The sequence below is a fragment of the Adiantum capillus-veneris genome, chromosome 20 (genome assembly GCF_014529385.1).
Source record: "Adiantum capillus-veneris isolate H3 chromosome 20, ASM1452938v2, whole genome shotgun sequence".
In the NCBI taxonomy this organism is placed as follows: Eukaryota; Viridiplantae; Streptophyta; class Polypodiopsida; order Polypodiales; family Pteridaceae; genus Adiantum; species Adiantum capillus-veneris.
The window spans coordinates 132,491,192-132,500,540 of NC_140950.1; the positions used below are offsets into that span (position 1 = coordinate 132,491,192).

The 9,349-nt window shown below is 40.9% G+C and overlaps 1 pseudogene; it reads left to right on the plus strand.

Moving 5' to 3' along the window:
* Window positions 1–1,791: 1,791 nt before the first annotated feature.
* Window positions 1,792–5,084, plus strand: LOC147433255 (calcium-transporting ATPase 5, plasma membrane-type pseudogene; annotated as a pseudogene).
* The last annotated feature ends 4,265 nt before the right edge of the window (window positions 5,085–9,349 follow it).

Below are 9,349 nucleotides of genomic sequence, written 5' to 3' on the forward strand. Positions count from 1 at the left end.
TTCACTGGCTTTTTATGCATCTTAGACTCGTTGAACATCACGTGTGAGTTGCGTATGACCTTCTTAGATTCCGGGTGCCAGAGACGATAACCCATCTCTCTGTCTACACCATATCCAATGAAGATGCACTTTTGTGATTTGGGGTCCATATTTTTTCTAAGTGCTTTTGGCACATGTGAGAATGACTCACACCCAAATACACGTAATTTGTCATAACTTGGCTTTTTGCTCGTCCACATCTCTTACGGAACCTTGTACTTTAGTGGTGTACTAGGTGACCGATTGATCAAGTAAGAAGCCGTTGTAACAGCTTCTCCCCAAAATTCTTGAGGTAAGTTGGTCATAGACAACATGGAAGTGACCCGTTTCTGAATGGTTCTATTCATTCTCTCAGCCACACCGTTTTGGGCAGGTGTGTATGGAGTGGTAAATTGTCTTCTAATGCCTCTTTTACTGCAAAAGTCCTTAAACTCAGAGGAGATGTACCCGCCTCCATTGTCACTGCACAAAGCTTTAAGCTTTCTGCTCGATTGGTTCTCGACCAATGCTTAAAACTTTTGGAAGCACTAAAGACGTCGCTCTTCTGTTTAAAGAGATAAACCCACACCTTTCTAGTAGAGTCGTCTATGAATTTTAGGAATAAAGATGAGCAAAGATGGCGGTTAGGAAAGTTCTTTCATTTAGAGATAAACCCTAGAAGCATATGACGCTTCAAATCTACAAGGAAACAGAGAAATGCGAGGTGAAGATTATTGCAGAGAGCAATGGGGAGCTTCAAGAGATAGATGTGGATGCCGATAAGCTTCAATGACTTCCTTTAAGAGAGGGAAAGTGCAAATTCAAAATTCAGCTACAAGAAGTGACTATGAAGGGAAAAGTGAGGATAAGGAACTTTATTGCACAGCTAGAGTGGAGAGAGGAGAGAGATAGAGAACATGGCATGTTTTTAGAAAGAACTTGGTAAAGACGGAGGTAAGAGAGAATTGTCACATTTTGAAGAGAGAGATCATGGACTTTACACATATTTATGAGAAAAAGAGTCAAGTTTTCGTATTTTCAAAATGGTGCAACACTTCATGTTTATTATTCACCAAAAGCAAAAAAAGAAGAAGAACTTTGTAGTTTCTTAGGAGTAGACTCAAAAATAAATTCAACTTTTTGGCATGTTTAAAGTAGCCAAGGTTGGTTCCTAGTTAGGAAGCTTCTCGGCTCCAGAAGCAACCAACCACATTGTCGATTCCGTCGCTATTCTTTGTGTGCATGCACCTCTTGATGTTTGTAACCTCATAAACATAGGTGATAGGGTCATTACGACTGAGTCACACCTAGTTGGTTTGAAATTTGCACAGGGTTGCACCTAAAAGCAATACTTTCAGGGAAATGGGTTATACTCATTTCAAGGAAACATGGCATACGTTTGATTGAAGATGGGAGGGCTAGAAACAAGGAGAGCGCTTAAATCCATATATTTTGGAGGCACTAGTATCTCTGGTCGATTGTGAACAAGTCGGCGAAAAGGAGTATATGTTGAAGATACCACTAGTAGTATGTGACAACGATTTGAGAAAATTCTCATTAATAAGAATCTTCAGGGAATTGTAGTAGCGCAGGCTGAAAGCTACTCCTTTTCTACAGTAAAACATCGATACCATTGTTTTTAGTAATCACTCACCCGCAGTGAAAGTGAAACATGACTCTAATTTTTATACTCAAATTTTGTTTTGAGAATAAAGGAAATGAGGACGAAGCTTCGCTGCTAGGCTTATAAAACAGTCTCAGAGAGGCGGCTCATGCAAGAGCGTCCTTCTGAAGTTCAGTTCTCTCCCTCTATCTGCGCGTAGCTACATTGCAATGGTCTCTAAACAGGAGCCCCTCAACAGCTTCACTATGAACAATGGTGATTCTCTGTGGGGTGCAGATTCTTGCAAATTTGTGTTCGACATTCCTTCAAAGAATTGCAATCCTGATCGGTCTCTGCAACGCTGGCGAAGAGCTATCTTAGTCCTCAATGCAGCACATCGATTCCGCTCACATGTAGTGGAACCCAAGGCTCGCCATCTTCAGCGCTTCCGCACCTCAGTACATGCAGTGGTCGCCGCCAGACGTTTTCTTGATGTCTTGAATAGAGAAAAGGGGGCGCGCACTGATGTCTCAGCTGATGAGCTTTCGCTTCTGCTCCAGCATCGCAACCCTCAGTCTCTACATGCCTTCGGTGGGATCAATGGCCTCGCCAATTCTCTAGGAACATCTCTGCATGAAGGATTGAAGGATGATCTTTCACAAATTCAGAAGCAGCAGGAATTATTTGGAAAAAATACTTATCCCCGGCCACCGCATAAGGGATTTTTTGGCTTCCTTTTTGATGCTTTCAAGGATCCAACGCTTGTCATTCTGATGATATGTGCAGCGCTCGCCCTTGCATGTGGCATCAAAAGTCATGGTGCAAAAGAGGGATGGTATGATGGGGTCAGCATTGCATTCGCAGTGGTGCTTGTAGTGCTCGTAACGTCTATCAGCGACTACAAGCAAGCACTCGAGTTTATGAGTCTCAATGAGGAGAAGAGGAATATACTAGTAGATGTTGAGAGGGGAGGGAGAAGGATGAAAATTTCCATCTTTGAGCTGGTAGTGGGTGACCTTGTTCTTCTCAGTATTGGAGATCAAGTACCTGCAGATGGGTTGTTTGTGGCCGGTCATTCTTTGTCGATTGACGAGTCGACCATGACAGGAGAAAGTAAGCCTGTTGTTGTGAGCCACAAAAGGCCTTTTCTTTTATCAGGATGCAAAGTAAATGAAGGATATGGCAAAATGTTGGTAACAGGAGTTGGGATGGGGACCGAATGGGGCCGTTCAATGGCACAACTTGGGGAAGACAAAGGTGAAGAAACACCCTTGCAGGTCCGGTTAAGCGGTGCTGCCACCTTCATTGGTCAGGTTGGATTGGCGGTTGCAATTCTTGTGTTTGTAATCCTATTCATTTTCTATTTTGTTGGGCACACTGAAGGTTCAAATAATTCAGGGAAGTTCAAGGCCAAGCACACCCCAACCAGCACAGTTCTGAAAACTGTTGTTGACATTTTCATTATAGGGGTTACCATTGTCGTGGTTGCTGTGCCTGAGGGATTGCCTCTTGCTGTCACTTTATCTCTTGCTTTTGCAATGAAAAAAATGATGGTTGACAAAGCCCTTGTTCGACGATTGTCAGCCTGTGAGACCATGGGTAGCGCCACGACCATTTGCACAGATAAGACTGGCACCTTGACATTGAATCAGATGACTATAGTCAAGACTTGGATAGCAGGTAATTTTACAGATGTTGAAGGGAAAGGCCTGTCTAGTGATACTCGCACTCTACTCTTTGAGGCTATCACTCAGAACAGTGTTGCCACTATTAACGCCGCAATAGAAGGCAAAAAGCCAGAAGTAATTGGCTCTCCCACTGAAAAGGCAATTTTATTGTGGGGATTGAAGCTTGGTCTGGACTTTTGCTTGGTAAAGTCTCTTTCTCAGGTGGTACATGTAGAGCCTTTCAACTCCACTAAGAAAAAAGCCGGCGTTGCAATCAACGTTGTTGCAAGTGGTATTGTGCGTGTCCATTGGAAGGGAGCTGCAGAAATAATCCTTGAGGAGAGTAATATGCTCTTGTGCACAGGTAATTTGAAAGTCTCTCTCACTAAGAACAGAAGACGAGAGCTGATGAATGTGATCGAAGGAATGTGTGCTCACAGTTTGCGGTGCATAGCGTTTGGATATCTAGAGCTCAAGGATTATGATATGCCCACATGCGAAGAACAATTAGAAAACTGGAAGCTACCAGAAGGCCCTTTGATTCTAACAGCAATCGTTGGAATGAAAGATCCTTGCAGGCCTGGTGTTCCCGAAGCTGTGCGAAAGTGTCAAGCAGCAGGTGTGGTGGTTCGCATGATTACAGGAGACAACCTTGCAACAGCCAAAGCCATAGCTACAGAGTGCAACATTCTCCAATCAGGCATTGCCCTGGAAGGAGTCACTTTTAGGACCTATAGTGATGAGATGAGGAAGAAAGAGCTCCCTAAAATTGCTGTCATGGCACGCTCCTCACCTTCTGATAAGCTCTTGATGGTACGCACGTTAAGAGAGCTTGGGGAGGTGGTAGCTGTGACCGGGGATGGGACCAATGATGCACCTGCCCTTCATGAAGCTGACATAGGTCTTTCCATGGGCATTGAAGGAACAGAAGTGGCCAAGGAGAGCTCTGATATCATTATATTAGATGATAATTTTGCATCTGTAGTAAAGGTGGTACGGTGGGGTCGCTCTATATACCTAAACATACAAAAATTTATTCAATTTCAACTGACAGTGAATGTCGCTGCTTTGACTATCAATTTCATAGCAGCAGTCTCTGCTGGCAATGTGCCTCTAACAGCAGTTCAGCTGCTTTGGGTGAATCTTATCATGGATACTTTGGCGGCACTTGCTTTGGCCACCGAGCCGCCTACTGACGATCTATTGCTTAGGCCGCCAGTTGGGCGAAAGGAGCCCTTGATCTCTAATGTGATGATAAGAAATCTTATGTTACAGGCCCTCTATCAAGTAATAGTCCTGCTCATTCTTCAGTTTAGAGGTAAAGATATCTTGAAGCTGAAAGGACCTCAGGCAACTAAAACCAACACCACCATCATCTTCAATGCATTTGTGATGTGTCAATTGTTTAACGAGGTCAACGCCAGAAAACTCGAAGAGTGGAACATATTCGAGGGGTTTTTAAGAAACAGACTTTTTGTGGGAATTGTAGGTGGTACGCTACTTCTGCAAGTCATTATTGTGGAGTTTTTGAATCAGTTTGCCTCGACTGTGAAGCTTTCTTGGCAGCATTGGCTGATTTGCATCATGATAGGCTTTCTTAGTTGGCCAGTTGCCTTCATTGGTAAACTCATTCCAATTCCAAAGAGGTCTATTTGGGGATCATGGATGGCTAGAACGGACCGTTCAACCTTAAAGAATGAATCAACATAGTATAGCATTGTGTAGAAAGGGCTAAATTATGTATCCTTGTGTTTGTAGAAAGGGCTACATTATGTATTATGCAGGCTTGTGTTTGATATTCCATGACAGTATTTCTATAGTATTATGAGTCACACTCAAAATGAAGAGCACATAAAGTTTCATGATCTTTCATATTTCCACTTTACAAACATGTAGAAATCATATACAAATAAACTCCTCTCTGGTAAAGATCATATATATATATATATAGAAGATCATATATACATGTATATACATGTTAAACTTATGAAGTCCATCTCTTTTATGCTTCTTAAACGTTAGTCAAGAGATAAGTCCTATTTTCTCTAGTAAGGATAAGATTAAATCATAAGTCTCATGTTCCTTGAAGTTTTTGTTGGCCACATACAATGATTTGAGGTTTTTTAACACGAATTCTTTTTGGCCTCCCAATGGCAAAGGCCTTAGTGTTTGGTTGGTTTTTAAGCTTCGGATATAAGAGAATTATGGTTGTAAGTGGATGCCAGGTTCGATAAACCGTTAAAATCAAGAAGGAAGACAAGAGGACTATTTGCCACTTCCTTGCACAACCACGAAGTAAAGGTGATGAGGAGAAAGAACCTTGTGCTTGCTTGCACTCGGACCAACAAAGGATAGCATGAGTGAATTGTATGCAAACTTGTTGCAATGATGTAAGGCTCAAAATAAATTGGAGAAATTCTCTTTGAACTCAACTTCACTGTTAAGCATAATAACAAGTTCACTCGCTCATTGAAGTCATGAGTGAGAGTTACCAGCCACAACCATTTGTAGAGAAAGGTGGATCATCTTACAAAGAAGAAATGCAACTACTCCAATCAATGTTCTCACAAACATAACCTCTATGTTCTTCTCAAAATTAAATTTAAATATTAATAATCCACAAATGAGGTATTACATTATTGATTAAGTCTTACTTTGTGAAAAGGAGCGACTTACAATTTTCTTTTTTACATATACTCAAACAAATGTAGTCTCACAAACACAACCAAAAATTCAAAGAGTAGCTTTTTAGATTTTTTCCGAGTGCCATTGTAAATCAAGACTATAATGGTGCTTTGAAGGAGAAGTTATCGTTGCCAGGCTTGACTTCATTAAAAAAATAATTAATGATTTGCACAAATGGGAGAAGCAATATGTTTTCAAAGAATATACATTTGCGGACACGATGGGAGAATTAGATGCAGCTATGTGATCTAATTATCAAGTTGGGGTTGATATTGTTAAGGTAAATTCTCTTGACATATATGATTTCCTTTTGCAATTCGAAGAAGGATTAGATGAAAAAGAAGTAGAGGTGAACACTAAATATAAAACAGTGGCAAAGAAGGTCAGGCATGTGGCTATTCATTGCCAAAAGAGAGAGATGCGGTTATGGAGAAGGCTTTTTGATGGCCTACTCTTCAAGATCCATGTAAAATTGGGCATTCATTTAAAGAAACTTTCTAGGAATTGAAGGTAGGTGCTTTAGATTTCTTAAATCAAGAAGAAATGGAATGTTTTTAGAAATGCTATAGAAACACGGGAAAGCTTTTGCTTTTCATCCACGTGAGATCAAGCACTATAAGAGGAGTAGTCTATAACCGCTAGTGTTGTCGCGAAAAAACAAAGAAAAATAGAGAGAGAAAAAATACGTACGCGGTAATAACCGCGGCTCAAATCGCGGTAGTGGTTTGAAAGCAATAATCGTCGTAATATCTACGGTAATATACCCGTTCCTATTACGCGTCAGTTGCCGCTGATATTACCACGCTAATTACCACCAAACGCCCATTCAACAATAAAGGTGCTCATTTGGGCCACCCAAAATTGGATGGCCCAATGACCACCTTTATTTTTGACCTGCATAAAACAACAAAACATCAATTTTTTTTGAAAGAGTATAAAAAAAAACCAAAGAATTGAAATTGAATTTACTTTACCTCGACAATCTAATGTGCAGAAAATCTAATTCTCCTCGTTCTCGTCGTCATCCACATGCACGTATGTTTGATCATCTTGACTCTACATAAACCTAAATCAAATTAAACAATCGTCAATAGCTCAAAACAATTGATACAAAACACTTGTTTAAACTTACCGCTTGTAGTGATCTAGCCGATACGTCAAATTGCTCACAAGAGATATGGTTGTTTTCGAACAACCATTGCAAATCAACATATGTTGTATGTCGCTCTCGATACTTGACCATCTCTCTGGTTGGTCGAGTAAGAGTGATATTTTTCTAAGTTAGCAATAACAATAACAAATCATCAACTATAATCTTTATAATCATCGATTTAGGTTGTAATTTAATCATTTTTACATATTTAACTTTCTGAGCTGCCTTGCCTTCCGAGCCATAGTGTGTGGGAGTTTGTCTGGTGCCAGCTTCGCATTGTTGTATGTAGGATGATCCCATCGTTGCCTGATCGCTCTTTTCTTGTATTGCCTACTCCCACTCCACGTCTGCCATGTTGCCGCCGCGATAGCTCCTGTCTGGATCTCTAACCTGGTTGGTTGTTCGTGCCATACACTCGATTGTTTGTTTTTCAAAAATGTTTTTATGTAGCCGTCTAACCATTGCTGTAAAAAACGTTGATCGGAGGCATTTGAAAATCTAGCATACAACGCGTCCTTAATATAGCGTGCATGATCGGGAAGTTGGTCTCTAAACTTTACAAAGCAGTTCTTATACGTCGGTGGCTTGGTGCGTTTGAGGTAAGCAAGATTCTCAAGTAAGCTCAAATGTTCAGATCTACTTAAGTCTCATTTATTTTGTGTTGCAGGTAAATAAAGAAGATCATGAGATTCTATATTGAGTGTTCCATCGAACTAATATTCCGGAGGTGATTGATTGACAGACTAACCAGGGAGAGGTACTACGTCTAGATGGAAGGGGAGACTTTCAAGTTCAGTGGCATCTTGCAGGTGACCTCAAAACATTAAAGTGCATGTATAATTGTGGAATGGGTGCAATGGCAAAGTCACCGTGTTTGCTCTGCATGGAGCCTGCAAAGGTCATGGACCCAAAGTGGTGGAGAAAAGCTCCAACACGTCACATTGAGGATCCTGCTTCTCGACCGGTTTTGAAAATACCACTTGTGAATGTCCACATTTGTACAATGCATGCCCTTTGTAGAATTGTGGAGAAATTGGTCTACTTATACATCGGGTTTTCTTGGAAGATTAAGAACTCCGCAGAACGACAAGTAGCCCTGCAGTGCTTAGAAATGGTACTGTTGGATATGGGGCTTCATGGTGGCAATGTGAAAATCCAGCGGGATGAAAAGAGATCAACTGCTGAGAAGGATGTCCCATGCAAACCATCTATCGGTGGGGTGAAGGCACGGAGGTTTTTATCTAAGCCCCAAGGTACAAGAGATCCAAAGCTAACAAAACATGGAAAAATATATAACACATCTTATGTTAGCAAGGTAGAGTATTAGAGCTGGAAAAAGCTACATATTGCAGTCAAAGACCACGAACCAACTACTCGTAACGCGAAGGCTGAGGTTTGGCGATCAATAGACATCCTATTTTTGATGTGCGACAAAGATGATTGGTCACAAGGTGATATGAACAAGTTCAAGGAAAATCTCAACCTTCTGAAAAAATCATTCAAGACAGCATGGACAGACACCCAAATTACTCACTACATGGTATTATCATGTATTTCTTTCTCTCTTATGTGCAAATATGTGACTGTAAAACATTCTAACTAATCTGTTTTCATATCCAGCACATCATCTTCGATCATTTGCCATATTTGATACAGAAGTATGGGAACCCGGCAATATGGAATACCCAAGGGATGGAAAAGTCTCATTACATGGCGAGAAATGCTTATTTCAGGCACACACGATATGGTGGCTCTCGAATCAAGGCTAACAGTTTGAGAGAACTATTTGAATGGTTCTATCGTAGAATCATTCATCGAATGCAGGCAAAAGAAGTCTTGGCAAATTCAGCAACAGCACAAGCCATCAGACATTTACAACAACAAAAAGTTAAAAGATCAATGGCATACAACTCCGGAGCTCGTGAAAGTCAACGAAGGTGGAGAGAGACAATGGTGTATGTGAATCACAAGTGGAGAAAGATACTCTGAGTGGATGACATTGTACAAAATTTATGTAATACATGATCTTATACAATTTCTACTTGAAGTGTATCAAGATTTTGAAGGTTCAATTTTGTTTTTTGGCACGTCACCCTTGTAACGAATCATGAGATGTTTGCCATACTCTAAAAGTTCATCTGGGTTTTGTCTACCAAGAGCTAGTGCCATTGCTGTGTAGGTGTAGTAATACGCTGCTCGACCACCTGTATAGCCTGGACAGTA